This window comes from Vicugna pacos, chromosome 7 (genome assembly GCF_048564905.1).
Source record: "Vicugna pacos chromosome 7, VicPac4, whole genome shotgun sequence".
Lineage (NCBI taxonomy): Eukaryota > Metazoa > Chordata > Mammalia > Artiodactyla > Camelidae > Vicugna > Vicugna pacos.
The window spans coordinates 38,698,678-38,722,356 of record NC_132993.1 but is presented as its reverse complement, the minus strand read 5'-3'; the positions used below and the strand labels follow the sequence as shown (position 1 = coordinate 38,722,356).

At 36.7% G+C, this 23,679-nt stretch overlaps 1 protein-coding gene across 7 annotated transcripts in view; it reads left to right on the top strand.

Annotated features, from left to right (window-relative positions):
• BBS9 (Bardet-Biedl syndrome 9) overlaps positions 1-23,679 on the top strand; it is a 380,232-nt gene that overhangs the window by 319,152 nt on the left and 37,401 nt on the right. The gene's annotated exons all lie outside the window — the stretch shown is intronic.

The following is a 23,679-nucleotide window of genomic DNA, read 5'->3' as shown; positions in this document are numbered from 1 at the left end:
GAATTTATTAAATGCAGCAGCTGTAGTATCTATTTCCTCCTAAAGCAAAGCCTATAGTATGGGAAGTGGTGTGTGTATTTTCTTCTTCCTCCTTACATACCTTTTGTGTACCTAGCCCCCATGCTGATGCTCTTCCTGTTGTTTCCTTTCCCTTTCAACCAGCATTCCTAGAAGTAAAAAGGAGTGCAGGTGAAAACTGAAAAAGATAAACATGGAACAGCACAGCATAATCTAATAAGCACAGACTTTGGAGGCAGACGGACCAGTGTTTGGGTCCTGCCTCTATGCCTTACTGTTTATGTGACCTGAATATGTTACTTAACTTTCTAGAGTCTAGTTTCTTCCTTTGGAAGTGGGATAATAATGCCTTCCTTGTTGCCAGGGCCTTAGATATTTGTAAAGCCCCTAGCACAATTCTTGGAACAGATATATACTAAAAAAATTCAAGATATAATTATTACCATTGTATAGATATATGTATAATTCAGCTTCTAAATTTGGGCTGGTTGGTTTGGGGTCAGAGGATTCTATATTCTATGATTTGAAATATTTTTTACCTTAATCATACACAGACAGAACCTAACTTTTATTCCAAAAGAATATTTCTAATATGGAATTTCAGAATAGAATTGACTTCCTACATAGGAACAGTTCTAATAGTTTGTCTTAATTTAGATCTTCTTCATCTTGCCCTTGTTAACATTCTCTATCTGGTCTTTCAGCCTCTATTCATCCATCTTCTGTCCACTGTTAGGATTATTTTCCTAAGAAATAAGTGTGTAGGCTTAATGAGATAGTAAATGAAAAATATTCACTACAATCAGTAGTGTATGGCTCTCCCTCCTTTCTTGTCAATTGGAAAAATGAAGGAGACTTGAGGGAGAAGGATAAATATATAAAAGGGAAACTTAAAAGGAGTTGGACCAACCCCCTGGCTGGCTAGTGTGTCTGTCAATACAGGCCTCAGCAGCCCTGCCTTCTCTTCCTCATATCCCTGTCGGAGCCTCTCTGGGAACAACCCCAGGGAGTCCAGTGCTTTGCTCTGAGCAAACACCTGGACACCTGGAGAGAACCAGTGCTTCCTTAGTCACATTGATTGATTATGGAACTTTAGTCATTTGTTTAAATAACTAGATTTGAAAGCAGCTTGAGGACTGTGTCTATATAAGCTGTTGACGTAAAATTTCTTAATGTTTGGAAGGAAGGGGCAGAAGAAAGGAGGAAGAGAAGGAAGGGAGGGAGATATGAAGAAATGAAGGGAAGTGGAGAGTGTGTTTGCTCACAAACCAGAGCCTGTAAGCCAAATATGTACCTGTCATGCTAGTCTAACTGAGTTCATTCTATTGGAGAGATGGAGGCTATGCGTATTTTTGCTTCATCATTGTGGTCATCGCTTGCTTTCATTTAATGACCCACTTTTTGACTTCGGTTGAGTGACTCTCCCTCCCACCTGCCCCAATCTAATCATGATAGTGAGTTTTTAAAAAATTTAAATCAGCTCTCTTTGCCATTACCATGCTCCATTATTGCCTGTACTACCTTTCTTCCCTGGAGCTCAGAGTTTTCACACACTTGTTTCTGTACTTAGCACGTTTTTGAGGTAGAAGAAACATGCAGAATTATTGCTGTTTTACAAATAGAAACAGAGTTAGGGAAAGCTAAATATCTTGCCCAGAGTTACATGGTTACCGGAAGGGTTAGGTCTAGAATCCAAATCTTCCAGCCCACTGTGCTTCCCTCTAGACCGCACAGACCACTACGGTACAAATACATTTCTATCCAGAGCCTCCTCCTGTGTAAGCTATTCTTGATCTGGCCTTCTTTTCACTTAAATTGGTCTAGCTTTGTGGGAGGAAAAGGGCAGAAATAGAATAGTCTCACACAGTCTTTTTCTGTGCTATGAGGAATATAATAAAGATTTATCTTGTACTTGGCTATGTGCTTAATTTTTATTACCTCTGTAGGTGACATGATACCATTATTACAGAGATGATAAGAAATACTATGAGTTATTTCAGCTTCAAGCCAGTAATTGTGCAACTTATAATGTTAGTTTAGCTTTAGCAGTTGTTTCAGAATATGTGAAGATAAAGTGGCATATTAGAAAGGAGTGAATTATTGAACCCATAAGCATACAAGCATTTTTCACAGACATGATCTTTTTTTAATAGCTGGGCAGGAACCAGAAATCGTCGGGTTCACCTCCCTCACTTAACAGCTGAAGTAACTAAGGCCCTAGAAAGATGAAGTGACTTAGTGGTTGGTATTTAAAGGCAAGAGTGTGTGTAATTTTACCATGTTCCCTATTAAATTGCAGATGAATAAACACCGCAGAATAAGAAACCCTTGGTGTTTTCTAGCCTCATGACTTTATGAGCCTGGCACCTTGGATGTGCCCTTTCTTTACTCCAGTAAAGGCCATGGTGACAACATCCTCCCTGGCATCCAGAATTTGAAAATCTTTCCCACTAGGAATTACCTTATGGACTTTTTGCCTCACATTTCTCCTACTTGCCTTTATCAACCTTCAGATTCTCTATCAGGATTTAGCCTAACCTTTACTGGGTATTCTTTTTATTACAGAACCATCAAACTTATATTTCTCTTATCTGTACCTCTGGTTGTCACATCTTTCTGCTGGGGAATATTGCACTTCTATTAAATGTCTTTTTTCTAATCTTTCTTAGAGCAAGAGTCACAGAGTGCCACCAGGATAATGTTTTAAAAAAAAAATCTGAATGTGAACGCCACTACTGGCCTAGCTGGCTTTCTCGTTCTGTTTGTTACTTGGTTCATCCCTGTAGATGCCTGAGGCTGAGGTTTGCCTTAGATTGCTAGATTGATTAAAGTATAGAGGGTTCGAGACTAATTGGTGTCAGAAAAGGACTATCTAAATTGGGACCAATATTTCATTGTTTTCATTGGGAAAACAAAAGATTTGTTTGAAAAGTATGTGAAATTAAAATCAACACTTAGTTTATTTTATTGTATGTTTGCCAAAATTTGTATCTGCAATTATGTGCTAATTCTTAGAGACAGTAATGAAAAACTTATATGAAGTTTTTGTTTTTGTTTTGTTTCTGATATGATAATAGACACTCAAATTTGACCTAACCAGCACCTCTAAAAAGAAAGTCTTACTTCACTTAGAATGACAATCTCCAGGTCCATCCATGTTGCTGCAAATGGCATTATTTTATTATTTTTTATGGCTGAGTAGTATTCCACACCACAACCTCTTTATCCAGTCATCTTGTAGTAACTTATGGTGAAAAAGAATATGAAAACGAATATATATATGTTCATGTATGACTGAAACATTATGCTATACACCAGAAATTGATAAATTGTAAACTGACTATACATATATATATATATACACACACACACACACACACCCCAGAAAAACCAAAGAAAGTCATTTTTAGGGAAAAATATTCCAAGGTATTATCCATTTTCCTAGGGGTCTTTTTTGATATGCAAATCATTTTCTTCAGAAACATCTGTCATGTCATCATTCTAACCAATTTTATTCTTGTCTCTTCATTGTTAACTGGGCCAGTTGCCAGATTTTCATGATCCTTGCATGTGATAAGAGCAGTTCTCTAGTGACACTTAAAGTGCATTAGATATTGCATCATTTGCAAGATTTGTTATTTCTCTCTGCATCCTGTTTATGCTGTATTTGCAACACTTTCCAACAGTTGGTGAGTGATGAATCAATACAAAAAGTTGATAACAGGTGGCTTCTAGTGTTAAATGTGGAAATATATTTGAGTTTTTGGTGAATATCTTTGTAGTATGCTTTTGCTTTTTTTATGAGTACAATTGGGATAATTATAACATCCGTAAGTAGGAGAATCCCCTTTCCCACAAATTATATATGTAAGAATTTAGAAAGTGCTAACCTGAATTTTGATCTCAGTGTTAATATGGCATTTCAAAGCATTGGACGAAAGACAAGGTGAATTAATTGAAAAATGTTGCTGAGAACTGGCCAACCATTTGGAGAAAAAAATAGATTTCCTAGCCCATACCACGTGCCATGGTACATTTCAGATAGATAAGAGATTTAAATGTAAAAAAATGAAATCACAAAAATATAGAAGAAAATGGAGATAGATATGCAGATATGGAGGCAGGGTAGGTCTTTCTAAGTAAGTCAGCAAAGGCAGAAAACAAAAGCAGAGCTTCAGTTATACATTCTTCAAAATCTGGTCCAGAAGCATATAAATCAAGGTGTATGTTTATGATGATTATCCTGGGTGGTGGAGTTAAAGGTAGTGTCTGTGTCCTCCTACTAATTCTCTTCCATATAATGTATATATTTCCCTATAAATAATGAATATAACTTTTGTAAAAAGAGAATGATAGAAAATGCCAACAAGAAAATGACTATAATTATATCAGAAATGATGGTAAGAAAAAACAAGGACTGGTTTAATATATTAGGAAAATTAATGACTTTTATGGTACTCAAGGGCAATGACCATGTTTTTATGGGGCCTGTTTGTATTTCATTTCTGATAAAAGAACCCAAGTCCTTCGCAACACTTTGTACAGCTAGTTTATGGATTCTGCCTCCTTCCCACCTCTGCATTTCCTCTCTGAATGGAGGCCAAATCATGCAAGTTATTGATCTCTGAGTAATTTTTTTTTACCTTTTCACAAGTGGCTTCATAATTGCTAAATCTGGTGAACACTTTGCCTACAACCCACTTTACTGCTCTGCAGCCTTTTACAAGGAGACCATTTCCTTCTTAGAGCATTCTCATTCCTTGGCTTCTCTTTCACTATTGGAAACTATTTTTGTTCCCCTCAGACCTGTCTTTTCTGGTCTGCTTTTTGCCTCCTTCTTCCTTTTCCTGTCTCTTGACCATTGGTGTTCCATCTTTATGCTCTCCTGGACAATCTCATCCAACTACTACCTGAATTCTGTGTGCTTCTAAGTCTGTACCTTTCTGTCTGGTGTGTCTTCCAGGTTTTGCATGTCTCTATCAGTACCCGACAGGACTCCCCAGTTCCACATGCCTGAGTGAAACTCGTCTCCTGTGGTGTGTCTGATCTCAGTGGATGATAAAACCAATGTCTGGATCAGGGTCTGTTTACTTTACTTTCCATGTTCAGTCAGTCACCAAGACCTGATGGTGGCACCTCCCAAATATATCTCTTTTCACTGTCCACACTGCTATTACCTTACTTAATGCCCTTATCTCCTACTCAGACTATTAAAGTGACCTACTAGTAGTCTCCTTGTGTTGATTCCTCTTTCATTTTTAGTACAACCATAAAAACAAACAACTTATGAATGTTCATAGCAGCACTATAGCCAAAAAGTGGAAACAATCTAAATACTTCTCAAATGAGTAATGGATAAATAAATGTGGTATACAATGGAATATTCTTTAGCAATAAAAAGAATTACAACATGGATGCTCCTTGAAAACTTTATACTAAGTGAAAGAAGCCAGTCCAAAAGACCATATATTATATGGTTCCATTGGCATAAAATATTCAAAATAGGCAAATTCATAGAGACAGAAAGTCTCTATTGTTGGTCGCCTAGGGCTGGGAGTAGGGGTGGGCAGGGAAAATGGGTAGTGATGGCTAATGAGTATGGGTTTTCCTTTTGGGTGAAAAAAATCTTCTAAAGTTAGATTGTAGAGATGATTACACAACTCTGTGAATATACTAAAAATACTGAATATATATTTTAAAACTGTGAATTATACAATATGTGAATTATATGACAATAACATTCTAAAAATTATTCATATGTTAGTGCCCAGATAAAACGTGTTCTTTGTAGAAATTTAGAGAATTCAGATGAGAAAAAAGAAGAAAATTAAAAATCATGAATAATCTAACTGCCTGGAAATAGATATAAACTCTATTATATATAAATTTATATGTGTGTATATACATATATATTCTATGTGTGTATGTACATATCCTTCCAGTCTTTTTCTTTATATATGTGTACTTTGGTTTTATAAAATTGGATTATGCTGTGACTACTGCTTTATAACCCACTTTAAAAACTTTAATTATATCATTAGTGCATTATTAAATATTTTATATTATTTTAATAGCTGCATAGCTAATCTGTACCCTTTGTCAAATATACAAACTATTTCTGATTTTAGTATGATAAACAATTATTTAGTGAGTATTCTTGTGGCTAGATCTGTGTACATCCATAATGAATTTATACTTTTCCATGGGGTGGTAGCAAGATGAAAGTGCTAAAATCCAACATTTGTGTTGTATGGGAAAGTTTGAGGAGGCAGAGGAATTATCTAGAGCATAGGTAAACTGAATAGAATTAGTATTTGAGAAGAGAAAAAAATTAGAACCCAGATATAAATTGGGACTATAGGGAGAATTAAGAATAGGAAAGTTTAATGAAGTCCAGCCACATGAGCTTGGGAGAAGTAAGTTTTATAATAATCTGTGTGAGAGTGAGAAGAAGTAAATGGTAAGTTGATAAATTAAAGTTGATTTGCAGTAGCCGCTGTGGGAAGGAAAAGCTCAGCCATTTAGCAATTGTGCAGCTGCTTATTCTTCTGGAGCCACAGCTTCCTCACTTGAAGTATTGAGGTAACACCACCGCAACATACTGTTTCAAAATTGAAAATCAAACTATATTGTCATAAGTAAAGAAGGCGTTCAGTTTTTAATAGGATGCTTGTAATTATCCATTGGAATTGGGAGTCCATAATGGGATGAATAAAGGTTAGTGGAAGAGTATTTGAATCCAGGATTAGAGCTGTATTTGACAGGAGAAGCAATTAGGAGCAGCTATAGTGGAAGGTCTACCATCAAAGGCCTAATAGAATAACATTCTCCCTGTGTGTACTTAGCAAATACTTGATAGACAAGCTGACTGGTAACTAATTATAATGTGATGACCAAAGCCTAGTTTCTTGGAAGTAGAGCTGTTAATATAGGAATAGAATACCAGGGGAGTTTGAGGAATTTCCTTCCCTGCAGATGTTTAAACTAATACGGATAGTCAACAGTCTAAAGATAATTTGGGAAAAACCCTGCCTGGAAGTTGGGAGATGAATTAAATAACTTTTAAAGGACATCACTGTATCTATTTCCTTAGTCATGTCTTGTGAACAAATCTATAAAATGTGCATTTTTAGCCTCATCCAGCTGTAAATGTGAGCTGTCTTTTCTTTGGACTATTCTCATATGAAATATTGCAGTGGAAACCCTAACTCTATATAATTTTCAGTATCCTTAAAAATTGACCAAAAGAAAGAGTATCTTTGCAACACTGGAGCATCCCTTAGAAAGATATTTATCTCTGAGGCTTTGTGATATAGCAAAAATAACTTCTCTCACATATTCGATTGACATTAGGGGCTGTTTTATCTTCAGATGTGAGGATGAAAAATTGGTGTTTATTCCAGCAGCTGTTGGTTTGAAGGGATTTCTACAGGTTCACCACAAACTTGTAAAATTTTTTCTAGTTTTCCTCCCCTCAACTTTTACCCCTTACCCCATCTTCTGTTACCTTAGTGGATCTACCTTTAAGAATCAGATTTTCCTGGTTCACCTCAAAATTGTTATAAAATTGTTATAAAAAATAAAAAACCTACATCCTGTTTTCTTCCCTTCAACTTTTATTCCCAATACCTGCTATCTCTCTGCAGAATTTGATCTTCAACAATAAGAATAAACTTCTCTGCTTTCAGTGTAAATTCAGGAATATTGTTAAAGTTGTATTTATTGTTTTTATTTTCCTTTAGATTTTAGGGTGCCTAGAAAAAGTATTTTAAGTGCTTAAAAGCAGTTCACCAATCAGTTACTTAGATGAGACAGACATTAAGACTTTTTTTGTATCACATTATTTTCATATAAAATATATACATAATGAGAATATCCACAGGTAGATGAGGCAGACCCAGCAACTGGCCCATTTCCATGGCTTAGTCATTTTAAATTCTGGTCAAAATACTTGGCCTAGCCTAGGAACAACATTCTGCTTCTGACACTGTGCAGCTCCCACAAGAGAAGATGACATTCTTGTGGTTTGAACTGCCGTGCTGAATGAAGTCAAGGTCCATGCTGCCAGCCTTTAAAAAAACTTCTCACACTAAACTTAAAAAAAAAAATCTTTTTAGTGTGTTTATTCAAATAAATCGTTAGAATAGTCAGCCCCTTCTGATTTATGCATAATTTTGATATTTGGATATTTAAATAATTAAAAATTAAAATGAAAACCTATTCTCTTATATCTGGTGGTTCTCAGAGCATGTAACCTGTTTCCGAAAAGTGAAACACCTTCAGTCGTATTCCTCTGTACAGTATGTCTTTTAAAATATTTAATTTTTAAATTTAAAAATAAATACTTTAGTTAGCTAGAATTCTTGTATTTCTTTCAAGTCTACTTTTTGAGCCATACTCCAGCGTCATGTGGGAAATGTTACTGAAAAATAAAGTGATGTCACTCTCTGGCTTCAGAAGCTGTGATTTATGCTAATACCAATAGGATGATTTTTATTTAGTACAGGTGTTTGCAGGTTGGTTGCTGTAAGTTATTTTCGGCTTTTGTTAAAAAAAAAAATAGGCTTGGAAGTGACTGTAGCCATAAAACAAGAAGCAAATGCATTTTACTAGTGAGTGGTGTGACAAGGCGAGCACGGATCCAGCTTACTAGAACTCTAGTTATAAGCAAATGCAATGGCAGATACCAGGGCTCAGCTGTGGAAGTCTGGTGGGTTTCACTGAAAAAATAAAGTTCAGTGTGGCACACTTTGTCAATGGAGCATTTAGTTAATATACTTATGCAGAGAATTTACCTGATATTGCTACCTGTTTTTATTTTTTTAAGAGATAAGAAAAACTTTCCTGTCAAAATTAGATAAAACTTGAGGCTGCTATAATTTTTAAAACTTAACATGTTAACTCATGGAAAATCATTGATAATTTATATACTTTATAACTTTATAAATTATACACATCATCCATCATTTCCATTGAAAAACATATCATAGATGAAGCCAGGATTGAGACCCCAATGTAAAATTTTTTTTCATGCTTAACTATGTTTCAGGCACTGTTCTAAGCACCAGAGCCACAGTGTTAAACATTTCCTGCCCTCATGGAGCTTACATTCTGACAGGGGGCAGCCAATACACGGGAAAACAAATTTCAGATAGTGAAAATATCATGCAGAAAAATGAGTCATGGTAAGGGGAAAGAGTGCCAGTTATTAACCATTTGTGCCTGTGTCATTCTTATGAGTAAAGCTTTTTCTCTTTCCCTTCACTAGTGAAATGGAAGAATGGCATATTTTGTTATTTGAGACAGATTCCTTGTGTGACTAGTTAAAATAATTATCTGTTTGGTTACATAATATAGTTTAGTTTATTACTATTAATATTATTTGGGCACTATAGTTTTTAAGTTTTCTGATGACAGAATGTGTTTCAAATTCCAGAAAAGCCAGAGTAAATTCTTGAGACTTTTTCCTAATATAAAATGTCTCTAGTGATCATTAAAACATACTTTGTACTATGAAAACAATTTTCGTATTATTTTCATCATATCTTTGAGTTTATTCTTATTTTTGTATTACATCATCAGTCATTATTATCTACTTTCTGTTGACATCAGCTTTCTAGACTATGACATCTCTGAGGGTAAAGACTCATTTCCATGCCCTGGAATCTAATACAGTTGGGACACAGAAGGTACTTAGCACATCCTTATGAGATTGATTTGGTTTGAACCATTTACCTGAACATTATCTCCTCCATTTTACAATTTCACATCACTCAGTTCTCCCCAGCCCCACCTTCTAACACACTCACTCCACTTTCATCTGCTCCTTTATCCCCTTTTTTGCTCTGCCTTGTGGAACTTCGTGTATTTTTACCCTAGTTTCCTTGTCAGTTTCCAGCCTGAGTACATCTTTGGCTTTCCTTGAATCTACTCTGGGAATGGAAATTGATGCTAACATTAATCATAAAACTGATCCAACTGCTTCTGTCTTCTTTCATGCTTTGTGACTTCACCTGGACCCTCCTCTGTTAGAGTTCTGTTTTCTTGTTTTTGATTGATTTCTTGTTTCCTTTCTTACAAAAGTTAATCCTTGTCACTTTACTCAAAATCTCACTTCTTTACCTCCAAACTGTGCAGAAGACATCCTCCTACTAGAATGAAGATCAAGACTGTCCAAGGCAAATTCTGCTTCCCATCAGTTTATTTCAAAATTTCTTTGTAATTTATTGGTTTGTCTTTCTGTTCTTTCTCAGAAGACACACTTGGTTTTAGGATTAAACCCAGACTTCTTAACCTTGACCTACAGGACTCTGCTTCCTCTCTCTATCCATTCAGTTCTCCACCAGCAATCCCTCCACAATTCCTCTTGCCCTCTGTACTTTAGTCATGCAAATCTCCTTTTCGTTCCACTCAACAAGGTTTTTCCTGACTCTGGCCTTTGCATATGCTTTTCCCTTTGCCTTGAATATGGTCTTCTATCCACCCCCAACCATTCACCCCACCACTGATACACATGTTCACCAGTTAATTTATATTCACCCTTGAGTCTCTTTTATAGATCACTTTACTGAAAGAGTTCTTCTGTGACCCTTGTTATTCTCACTTGTGGCCTCTTGGACTTTTTCTTCATTACATAAAGCATAGTTCATAATTATATCTTCATTGTGGGTTACTTACTATTTCCCTCGCTACACTATAAGTTTCATGAGGAGAGGAACCATGTCTGGGTTATTTACTACCATATAGTGCTGAGCTCAGTGCCTGCCATGTACTGAGTATCCAAAAGACAGTTGATGGATGAATTGCATCCTCTCCTGTTTCTTTGTTTCCTCAGGGACATTGTAGCTTTGTATTCATCTCACTTGAACCATCTACCTTTTCTTTTCTGGTGTTGCTTTCTCATTTCTAAGCTTTGCTCAGTTTTCCTCTGTTGTATTACATTGGCTATCCTCTTTTTCTTACCCTCCAGACTTATAAATTATACCAATTATACTGTGGTCTCTTAAATACAAAATTGGAATGAAGCTAATAGCAGCATCTGTAAACAATTCATCTTTGGTCTAGGGAACAATATTAAAAGCATAATTAGCACATGCATAGTTTTTAGAAGGGGAAAAGGAGTTTTCTTCATGAAATAGAACTACTTTTAAAATATTTTTAAAATTTAACAAAAAGTTTTAAAAATACCTTCATGTTTCAGGCACTATACTGGGCATTGGAATATATTGATTAAGAAGAGAGAGACCATTCCCACCAAGAACAGGAGCTTACATTCTGGTGGAGGAACCAGATAATAAATAGTTGTACAGCTGAACAGAAGAGTTGCAGGTTGTTTTATGTGCGGTGAAATAAACAGGAAGTTGAAAGAATTAGGGGTGGAGGCTATGTTAGATGGGATAATTGGGAAGGCCGCTGTGAAGTGGAAGATGAGAAAATGAGGAACTAGAGGAGCAGCATTCCAAGTTGAAGGAATAGAATTCAAAGGCCTGGATTTGCTAAGAGAGTGGAACGTAAATGTTCTCACACATACACAGAAGTGAGTATGTGAGCTGATGGGTGTTTTAATTAACCCAATGGGAGGGATCCTTTCACAACATGTACACATATATCAAATCATCACTTTGTACCCTTTAAATCTCTTACAACCTTATTTGTTAATTATACCTTAATAAAGCTGAGGGGAAAAGAATTTAAAGAGCTGAAGGTGAGAAAGGGCTTAATGTATTCAAAAGTTAACTGATAGCTTGATCATAATGAGGAAGTGTGGCAGGGAGAGCCACATCATGTAGTATTCTTTACATTCCATGGTAAGGAATTTAGATGTTTTCCTATGAGTAGTGGGAAGCCATCAAATGGTTTCAAGCAGGGAAATTATATGATCTGATCTATGTTTTAAAGAATTACTATGGCTGCTATGTCCAGAATGATTTAGAAAACAGCTGGAATGGAAACGGAGGAGAGCTAAAGAGACTATTGTAGAAGTGTAAGTGAGAGGTGACAATGACTGGAGTTGTGACAATGGCATATTTTCGAGGCTAGAAGATGTAGAACGTGGTGATGGATTGCATGTAAGGGGTAAGATTAGGAAGAAAGCAAAGATGACTCTTGAAATGTTGGCTTTAGTAACAAGGTAGATAGTGGTGCTGTTGGTGTATTGGGGAAGTCTAGGGGAAGAACAGTATGTGCGTGAATGTGAGTGAGGAGGATGACAGAATAAAAGACTCAGTTTTGGACCTGTTCCGCTTGTGAAGCCTAGTGGATACCCAGTCGTAAATGTCGAGTGGTCTAGAGCTCAGGTGAGAAGCCTGGGCTACAGAGAGACTGTCAGGAGACAGCAGCCTCTGTACTGTATTTGAAGCTGGATGGGCCCGCTCATATGGAGAGAGAAAAGAGAAGGGAGTCCTCACCTAAACCTTGAGGCCTTCCAGCATCTAGAGGTCAGGAAGAAGGGCAAGAACCAACACTGGAAATTGAGGAGCAGTAGCCAAGGAATGAGTAAGAGGAAAACTGTGAGAACATAGCCACATGGAAGCCAGGAGAGGGGAGAATTTTCAAGGTCAGCATTGTCACATGCTGCTGAGATGGAGCAAGATGAGTGCAGAGATGAGCACTCACAGACTTATACCTGAGGCTCTAATGCAATTTTATAACATTTCTTCGTTTATATATTTATTCCTCATCATTAATGGAAATAAATTTTATGTGTCTTGCTAGCATATTTTTCAGTCTATAGAACTAGCAAATTTAAGCACTATATCAAACAAATCAGTACTTTCTCCCCATCTTATTATTTCTTCAGAAGGACACAATATCAGCTCCATTCCTAATTAGAACACCGAGTTTCTTGTTTTAGGTCCTGGCCCTTCATAATCTGGCTTACTTGTTCCATTTCCTGCTCTTTCTCTTGAATCCTTAGCTCCAGTTAGGCCAGTTTCTTTACTTATTTTTTCTTTATGTTCCAGGTATTGTTGCAGGCAGTGGAAAACTGATGGTGAGCAAAACAGACCTGATCTCTCTCACCATGGAGCCTATTTTGTCAATTAATGAAATAATCATACAGATATTCAATTTCAAAGTGAGGTAAATGCTGTTAGGCAGCAGATGACTGCTGCTCAGCCTGGGGAAGTAGCAATGGAAATCAAGAGGAGCAGACAGCTATGAGAACTTTTTCAGGAGATAAAATCAGCAGACGTTAGTGATTAATTGGTGCTAAGGGTTGAGAGGAAAAGAGAAGTATTGGGGAGGGCTCCTGGATTGTTTGTTCCAGTTGCCTGGTGCTCCATTCATTGAAAAGGCATCTTTGGAAGACTACGAAGCTTCAAGGAGACAGATCATCAGTTCAGTTATGTCCAAGTTAATTTGAGTGCTTATTTTATGCCTGCTTTTCCTGCAGGAAACCTCCCTTCAATATTCTACCCTTTGCTAATTATTCTAACTTGTATAGATTAAATAATGTGAGTAATATCATATGCTTCAACCTAAGACTGTCAACAATTCCCATTGTCACTTCATGTCACACTGTCTGGTTCTTTAATATGCTGTGTATCATTCTAAGTGAGAACATAAACTCCATGTGGGCACAAAATACATGATTATATTTTTGTTTATACAGCTGATAACACTTGGCAGAGTATAATATTATGTAGTAGTACATATTTGAATTCCTAATGTTACTATGGGATTTTCTTGAGATATAATCTAACTTCTTATGGTTAATTAATAATCTACAAAGATTCATTAGATAACAAGTATATTCCAGGCCAGGCGTTTATTGACAGAGTGAATTGTATACTCTGACATACTAGTGGAATATGTTCCCTATTTGGAACTACTTTCTAATTAAAGATGTGAAACTCCTCCTACTTACTGTATTGAATAGTAATTAATTAAATTTCAAGTAAAACACAAAGATGGTGAACCCTAGAGTTTTCCCAGTCTTATATTTTGCTTTTTGTGAGTGTTTTCTTTAATACATTACAAAACATCATCTAAATTTGCATCTGTTATAGAATTTGATAGACCTCTCCATACTTCAAATTGGCCTCAGAGATTTCAGCATTGGAAAGTTGGAATTTTATTTTCCCAGCTGTTTAAATGTAATATATTTGAAGACAGAGGCACTGTCCTGTAAGTTTATAGCCTAAATAAATCTATTTTAAAGGTGTGCTGGTCTGAGGCCAGGTGGCATAATGGGATGACATATGAGCTATTCACATTTGAAGACCTGGCAATAAATTCGTCTCAGGATGCCAGGAAAATGACTTTAGAGGTGTCAATTTGTTGGAGTCCTTTGTGGGCATCTGAGAACATCATGAAACCGTTGTAAGGTCTAACATAATGTATCCTCTGTAAATTATATTGCCACGTTAGCCACCTAAGGTACAAAAGGGCAATTTGAATGACTTTAGTAGGCATTCCAAAATCTTGTTTTAATAAGTAATGAAAAGTACATGCTATGAAAAGTACAAGACTGTCTAAAAGAAAACCAGCCTAACCTAAAGGGTTGTACATGGGACTGGGAGTTGAAACTTAACCTTTTATATTTCTCTAGTCTTTATCTGGCTCATCTGTTACTTAGCAAATATTTACTTAATCCCCTTTTTCTGAGCCTTTATCATTTTAGGCATGGATTTTGTAACAAGACCAGTTACCTTTCTTCTCCCTGGCTTCAGATCTCCTACAGGTGCCAATAATATTTCAAAGAAGTATTGTAAAAAAACTTATTAGTACTTTAAAAAATGCCATGATAATGCTATCTTGAATACTTGTAAAATCATCTCTCAATAATCCCAAGGTGCTTAATTAGACTGCTTATCCAAAGATCTTTTACTTTTTTTCATTTGCATTTGCCAAGAATATCTAGTAATTATACACTCAGTTTCCATTTGAATAGCTTTTTGAATTACTTTAAAGACCATCATCATTAATTCATATTTAATATCTGAATCTAAGGTTTCCTTATTGTAGTAACACATTGTGTGCTAGCCAGAAACATCACTTAATTTGAGAAAGCATAAAAAGCTCAAAGGTACCAGTCAGACTTTGATTTTTATTGTGAAAATATATTTCAGTAACTCACAGACTTACTGTTTATTAACTTGACCTATTTAGTTCCTTTCCTTTTGCGTTTAGCATACGTCCTTTGCCCAAAATGGTCTGGTTAGTGATTTGTTCAGAGGAGACTATCCAGGAAGGTAGTGAAGATGGATCATAGCAGCTGATGAGGGGAGATCCTGGGCAAAATGTGTCTGTCCTCTTTCTTTATCCAAGGGGAGTGTTCAGACTGAAACTAAGCTGCACATTGATTTGTGGCATTTCTAAGGAGTTGATCCAAGTTGATAGTGCTCCAGGCTGCTTCCAGGCTTTCTTTTTTCCAAAGATTCTCCTGGCAGCCAGGGGTGTTGGGATCCTCCATGAAGTGCAGGATGCTAAAAGAAAGATAAATGGTTTTTCACTCAACCTCTCTGAACCTCAGTTTCTTTTTCTTTACCTCTAACTGTTCAGGATCTCAGTATCCTTCTCTCTGGGAGTCTGTGATACAGCTCCCTACCAGCTACAGTTCTAAGCTCTAAGTTATGACCTATGGCTCTGCTGATGGTTTAAGCAGAGCCCTTTGATGGCTCATGAAGTCAGTTCATAGAAAGATGTGAGGAGCATTGAGGATAAACTGTACTTCTTTTAGAGGTGATTTCAGGTTAAAATATACTTTAATCATTATCTCTTGGAATTAAAAATTTATTTTTTTTATAAATCTTTACTGAGTACTTATTGTGGGCCTATTACCATACTAGAGTCTAGGTGTACTGTGGTGAACACAATAGATAAAGAATCTGTCTTGATAAAGCAACCATCCCAGTGGGGAAGGAAAGCAATACACAAACACAAAAAAGGTAATTACAAACCATAAATAATATGAAGGCAGTAAGCAGGGTAGTGTGGTAAAGAGTAACCAGCAGGAGAAGAGAGACTGGGGAAACCTTCCTAAGGAGGAGTCATCTGCAGTGAGACTGGGAAGATGGGAAGGAGCCATCTGTGTGAAGATGCCCTTGGTTGGGGGTTGGGGGTGAGAGTAGGGGTAGCAGTAGGCATTCCAGAAAGAGTCAAAGGATTCAAAGGAAATAGGAAAGAAGGCCAAGGTGACAGGAGAATAACAGGAGATGGGGTTGGCAAAGTGGGCAGGAGCAAGATCACAGAGGAGGCCTTGTTTCAGAGTTTTGGTATTACTAGAAATGATAATCCTTGAAATAGGACATTTTTTATGAACTTGTTATCTCTTAGACCAAATGAAAGGTGGCAGTCCTAACCTTGAACAGCCAACCTGCATTCATAATCTGGAGTAATTGTGAGCAGAAGCCAGCAGCATGTTGAAAAAGCACTTTATTGTATTCAGAGGCCTGAGACCACTCAGTTCTCAGGCATTTATCACTTGAAAGTGGAGGAGCAGAAAAGTTTAAAAGGCTGTGGCAATAACATTTGAGAAAATGAATAATTTAAAGTGAATTAAATCATGAATAATGAATTGTAAAAAAAGAATCCTCACTTGTGATTAGAGATTCGTAATTTTCATTTTACGGCAAAATATAGTTGGCTGCCATGCATTCCTAACTCACTTCATGTCAGTACAATTAGGCCCAACACATTAGTGCCTTGATGTGCAGACTTACGACTGGCTTCTTGTGTCGAAACCATTAAATTTTAATGTATTCCGCTTAAGCGTAAGTGGTCACAGATGATTCATAACTCTGCTCCCTGCTTTTGGTGAAAATGATCGTCAGCAAGAGAATTGTCCCCAGTGGCCACACTTATCTTCGTAGCTGATTTCCTAAACATTTTTGTGTCCGTGGGAGACCAGAAATAAACATTGCATAGCTGATGGGTAAAGCACAATGATAATTGCTCTGAAACCACAGGATATTTGATGATGATAAAGTAGAACTCTGGAACTCTTGACAATTTCTTTTTTAATTCCTGGTGTCAGGAGGGTGCAAGTGATATAAGCTGCCCTTTAAGAATGGAGTTAGCCAACCATGAGGTATTTTTTTCTTCTTTAAGAAATGAATGCCAAGAATTGCCCACGGTATTATGACCTCATCATTTGGCTGTAGGGCATAGAAGCAGGATGAACCAGCAGCTTGCCTAACTGAAGCTTTAGACAACAGCTTACCCCAATAAAAAATAGTGTTATGGCTTGGGCATAGGAGATTTACCAGCCTGGTAATTGAATGCTCATCTAACCCAACCATTATCCAGGTACTGAGACATCTCACCCAATAAGCTGCTAGCTGAATTTATGTTTCTTGTGCAACCCTTGTAGGTGCCTGTGATCTGATGATGTCCCTCCAGAGCTGAAGTCCTGATGGCCTTCACAGTAAACTCCCAGTTATCTGCTCATGAGTCCCTTCATGATCTGGCTTCTGTGTCTCCAACCCCTCCACTCACACTTGGCACTTAGGTAGCTACCATTCTGACCCCCTACATGCTCCCATAAGGAAGCATGTTTTTCCTTGTCTTCAGGTCTCCATTGTCCCCAGGCACACAACTCCTTCACTTGGGATTCCCATCTTACCTATTCCAGCTGGCTGACTCCTGTGATCTTTTGCAACTCACATATTGTCTGAGACCATTCCTGCCTCTTCCCCACTCCTAATACCCATCTCTGCCTGAGTCATGGCTTCACCCCTGTTTCCCCATTGTACCCTCTACAGGGTTGCATTGTATTATAGAGATCAGCATCCCCTAACCCAACCCCACTTTGGGCTCCTTGAGGATAGAGTATGTTTTTTGTGTCTTTGGTACCCCTAGCTGTTAGAACAGGGTCTTCACATGTTAGACTCTTGGTACTGGGTGGATTGGTGTATAGAGTATATCTCTTTCCTGAAATGCTGTAGAACAACTGGCTATTTTCCAAACCAGTATGGGTAGCATACTGGATTGTTCTTGGTAGTAACAAGATAACCAGACTTACTTCAGTCTCTTCATCACATTAGAAACAATTTGACTGCTTCGCTTTCTAAAAAAAGACATGTTTACAACCCCTTTGCTTAATGAAGGAGCATGGTTCAAACTTGCTGTAATTCTGAAATCCTCATGAAACTCATTCATTAACTATTATGAGATTAGCCACACCTAAGTATAGGCTTTGATTCATGTGCTCTGAGAACTGCTTCTACCCAAGCAAAGTCAAAATAAAAGTGCTGCTACCTGCTTTCCCCTCCCCTATTCATTGTAGCTTCAGTGCATGTACCACTGACGTCAGTCTATCTTGTTAAATAAAGCAGTAGTATTTTAGGACTAGAAGTAAAATCTAAAAGTCTCCATTTTAATATTCAAGGCCACTGTATATCTTATACCATCCCAGAAAGATAGATGTTTATTCTTAAGTGTCTCTAGGGATAGGCTTTCAGAGCCCTCTCAGTTATGTGTTCCATTATCTCACCAGTCTTCTCATCAGGAAGGCTTTTTCCCTTACTGTCTAACTTTAATCCTTACTTTTGCAATTTAAACTAATTTGCTTTTGTCCTGGCTTCAGTGGAAATAAAAAATAACTCACCCTTATTTGTAATTGAAGATATCTGACTTCTTCCAGGCAGCTCTTTCTAGTGGTAAACAGACCCAGTTTTTCGTTTTTTGCCATTTCTTGGAGACTCTTTGTTTTAAAACTTTCGTTATTCTTAGTGCAGCAGGTATTAGGTACATTTCAATCCTGTCATTTTAATCCTGCAGTTTATTTTTTCAGTCTACCAATTTCTGTAAATTTAGTAAGCCACTTGACATATTGGAAAAGATTCGGTGGACACCACTGTGAAGTGCTTTAGAGTTATGGAATTATTCCTCTTTCAAAGTGATCTGCTACCATTGTCCAGTACCCTCTCTTCTCCGTTTTTATGCTTAAGGGTGAAATGTTTTTCTTGTCTTATTTCTTGCTTCTTCACGCATACATTTCATGCAGCCACAACTATAGTGTTTCTGGGTCCCAGGTCTACTCACTGCTCTACCAGGATAGCTCAGGGGATGGAGGGAAGAGGAAATGAGACAGTTTTCTTGTTTCCTCTTGGCATTCTCAGATCCTAGAGGCACTAGCCACTACAGTTGGCAGAAGCTACAAATTTCCAGCTCATGGAACACTGATCTTTTTGGGAAACTGAGATAAGAATTTGGGAATAATATGAAAAGGAAGATGAGCTGGAAACTAAAAATACAACTGTGTCTACTACCTAAAAATGGAACTTTTCCCTAAAAATTAGAGAGGAGATAACGATACGTGTGAATGAGAATGCAGTTGAATTAAACAGTAAGACATGAGAGAAGAGGAAGCAGAGCAGGAAGAAAATAGATGTGATTAAGTATGAAGCAGAAAAAAAATGCTTTAATTTGTGATTCCCCAAACAGGAAAATACCATGGTAAGGTCTCAGTACAATTCAAAAAGTAAAGAAGTATAACGTTCCAGTAATAAGAAGAACTGTGGCTCAATTTTATAATATAAGTATGATAAGACTGTCTGCTGATGGCTCTGCTGTTAATTCAGTGACTCCTCATAGACATGTTAACAGCAACTGCCTATACTTTGTGGAAAGATAGTTGTTATTAATTTGACTGCTTAACAATTCTACATAGTCTGAGTCTTTAGGAATAATCCTTGACTATAAACAGAGATGCTATTGAGATTATGTAACTTCAAAGTAACATCAAAGTCAAAGTAGGAATAAAGCAATATTATATTTTCTTCTGTTAATGAAAGATTAATATTAATGATACTGTCTCACATGTATCGATGCCATATACGGCATTTCATGAACATCTAACTGGCCCTTAAATTTACCCTTGAAAATCAAAGGAAGAAATTGATGTGCATGACTAGTGAACTGAATATTAAGTCTCTGTAGAATGCAATAGAGGATAATAAACATTATTAGTAATCACTTTGGAGGATTCCTTAAGGAGAGATTTCTTTTTAAATACACATATCTGTTATTTAGGACTATTTAAAATTAACTACAGCTACTCAAAAAGAAATGAAATATTCCTTTCTCTTGCTTCTCTGAAAAGGTACCATTTGACCAAAGTTTCAATCTGCAGAAAGACAGAATGCCATCTTCCTCTCAAATGAAATTAATTGGCTTCCACTAAATCAAGTGTGTAGCCTGTTACAAGGCACAGCCCTGTATCCTAAACTAAACTTGAAACATCTAACCTACAAAAACTTAAAAAGCCTAATGTCTTGGAAATGTAGTGATAGGAACCATAGAAATGAGAAAGGAGACATTATTTTTTTTTGTATATATTATATATGTGTGTGTATATATGTAATTGAAGTATAGTCGGTTTACAATGTTGTGTCAATTTCTTCTTTTTTTTTTGGTTTTTCCTTCTTTATTTGTTTTCATTTACATATTCTTTTTCACAATAAGTTACTACGTGATATTGAATATAGTTCCCTGTGCTATACACTATAAACTTGTTATTTATCTATTTTATATATATTAGTTAGTATCTGCAAATATTAAACTCCCAATTTATCCCTTCCCACCCCCTTTCCCCGCCATAACCATAAGTCTGTTTTCTATGTCTGTGAGTCTGTTTCTATTTTGCAAATAAGTTCACTTGTCTCTTTTTTTAGATTCCACATATAAGTGATATCATACGGTGTTTTTCTGTCTCTTTCTTGCTTACTTCACTTAGAATGACAGTCTCCGGGTCTATCGATATTGCTGGAAATGGGATTATTTTATTCTTTTTATGGCTGAGTAGTATTCCATTGTATAAATATACCACAGCTTCTTTATCCAGTCATCTGTTGATGGACATTTAGATTGTTTCCATATCTTGGCTATTGTGAATAGTGCTTCTGTGAACATTGAGGCACAGATATCTTTTCAAATTAAGGTCCCTCTGGATATATGCCCAGGAGTGGGATTGCTGGATCATATGGTAAGTCTATTTTTAGTCTTTTGAGGAATCTCTATACTATCTTCCATAATGGCTGCACCAAACTACATTCCCAGAAACAGCATAGGAGGGTTTTCTTTTTTCCACACCCTCTCTAGCATTTATTGTTTGTGGACTTTTGAATGATGGCCATTCTGACTGGTGTGAAGTGACACCTCATTGTAGTTTTGATTTGCATTTCTCTGATAATTAGCGATATTGAGCATTTTTTCATGTGCCTACTGGCCATTTGTATGTCTTCACTGGAGAATTGCTTGTTTAGATCTTCTGCCCATTTTTGGATTGGATTGCTTGTTTTTTTTGTTGTTGTTGTTATTAAATTGTATGAGCTGTTTATGAAATTCTGGAAATTAAGCCCTTATCAGCCTCATCTTTTGCAAATATTTTTTCCCATTCTATAGGTTGTCCTTCTGTTTTGCTTATGGTTTCCTTTGCTGTGCAAAAGCATGTAAGTTTAATTAGGTCCCATTTGTTTATTTTTGCTTTTATTTTTATTTCCTGGGTAGACTGCTGAACTGTTGTGGAAAAATGTGTTACAGCTCAGTGTTACAGCTCGGTGTTACAACTCAGTTGTGACAGCAACCTGGATCTGGGTGAGAGACCAAGCAGCACCTGGAGAGTTGGAGAACTCAGGTTTATTACGCCAGTGGGCCCAGAGGAGTTAACACTCCAAGCTCTGGACCCCATCTGTAGGTTTACACAGGCCTTTATAGGCTGCCAGTTTACACATACAACATCATATGCAAATAAAGTATAACAAAAATTGACCAACCAAGAACAAGCTTTGTAGAAATAGACCAATCAGGAGGGAGAGAAATAACCAATCAGGTGTGAGGGAAATTAACCAATCAGGAGTGAGAAAAATAACCAATCAGGAGTGAGCTCAGGGAACCAATAGAATTTTAGGGGTAAGTAAGCTGTTTCAGAGGCAAAAAGTGAGCTAGAGCCTCTGGGCCAGGGAACCAGATGGTGCTGGCAGGAGAGTAATGGCCCTGCTTGTGGGTCCTACTGGTCTTTTTATGGGGCTTCCTGCCTCACTAAGAGAACATTGCTAAGATTTATGCCAGATAGAGAGGAGACATTCTTAATATTTTTACACAACCAAAAATATGCCCATTTTGGTGCCATATTGTTGATGCAATGGAAAGCATGAATAAAAGTGTGATTATTATTATGGAGTGTATTTTTTGATTTACATCAGTAAGGCCTAGGCAATTGCAATGGATCTTAGATGTGTAAATCAGAAATACTATCAAAATAGAGCTCCAGATGTGTGGTGTCATCTTTAGTGTCAAAATGACAAGTTTAAATCAATACTCAAATAATTTGCAAGGATGGATATATATATATATATATATATATATATCTTACCTAGATTTAAGCTGTCAGATTTTAAGGCATCTATAGACTTTATTTCAATTTTAAACCAAGGTAAAGACCACTGGAACCTGAAATCCAACAGATTTATTGTTAGGATTAGTAATAGTTGTTTCCTTTTAATTCATTGTCACCCTATAGCTGTCATCCTAAGAGACTGCTTTTAAAGAATTTACAATCATCACAAACTTAGGAGGTCAAATCTATGTGGAAAAAGTCATTCTATTTGAGTTGATTCTGACTTTATTTTGATTTGAAATCAAAGCATTGATTAGAAAATTGAATTTTGATAATATTTTTACTGTCTATTTTACAAAAACCCTCTCTCTTAGGAAGGAGACAGTGTGGTGCTTTTGTGTCAAAGAAATAGTGTGTATTTTGGGACTCTTATCCAGCACTTTAAAAGCAACTTTATATTTTAGTTTAGTGTAAAATTGATTCTCATGTGAATAACTCAATCTTCTATGCCTATTGAGTTGCACGTACGGTTTCAGTTTAGCTGCAGTGCATACTGTAAATGATGGTGAAGGGAAGGAATGTCTGAGTAGGAGTGCAATATAATATCTGTGACAATCTGCATTTGGTGCTAAAGCAGAGTCAGGAGATGCAAAGTAAGAGCTTCTTTGAACAATGTGGGCCTTATTGCATGATTGGAGTGTCTGAGAAAGAAGCTAGCTTAAAACTTCAGATCTCAGTATGTTGTTGCCAATTAGACCAATTACTTACTGGAACTTATGCTTTATTCATTTTAGCTTTGAAAGATTTTTAAAAAATCTTGCCTGGAATTCATTAATTTAAAAAATATATTTTATTTTGTCACTGTGTCCTACTTAAAGATAAAGATTTTGTTCTTTTAAGTTGTCTCCTCTCTTCATTTTATTGGCAAATGAGAGAGGGAGGGAGGGAGAGGACAAGGGAAGGAGAGAGAGAGAAAGAGAGAGAGATGTTTTTTATGCTTACATTACCATAGTGTAACTTACCTACTATAGTTCTAGCCTTATACTATTCACCCTGCGTCCCTGTATCATATTTGTAACTCTCACCTCAGACATTTTAATATTGGAAGGCATTTTAATATAAGGCAAGCAACATATAATTAGTTGGAGGTGATGTGTTTTTGGAGCATGATAGATGGAGGCAGGCCAACATAGATTTGTATTCTTGTCTACCACTTATTTGCCACGTGGTTTTGAGCAAGTAACTTAACCCTCTGAGCCTGTCTCCTCAACTGATACGATAGTAGCATTGTGAAGACTGATTGAGATAGTGTATGGAAGACAGCACAGAACCTGGCCCACAGGAAATGCTCAATTCATGATGATTTTTTCTTTTATTAT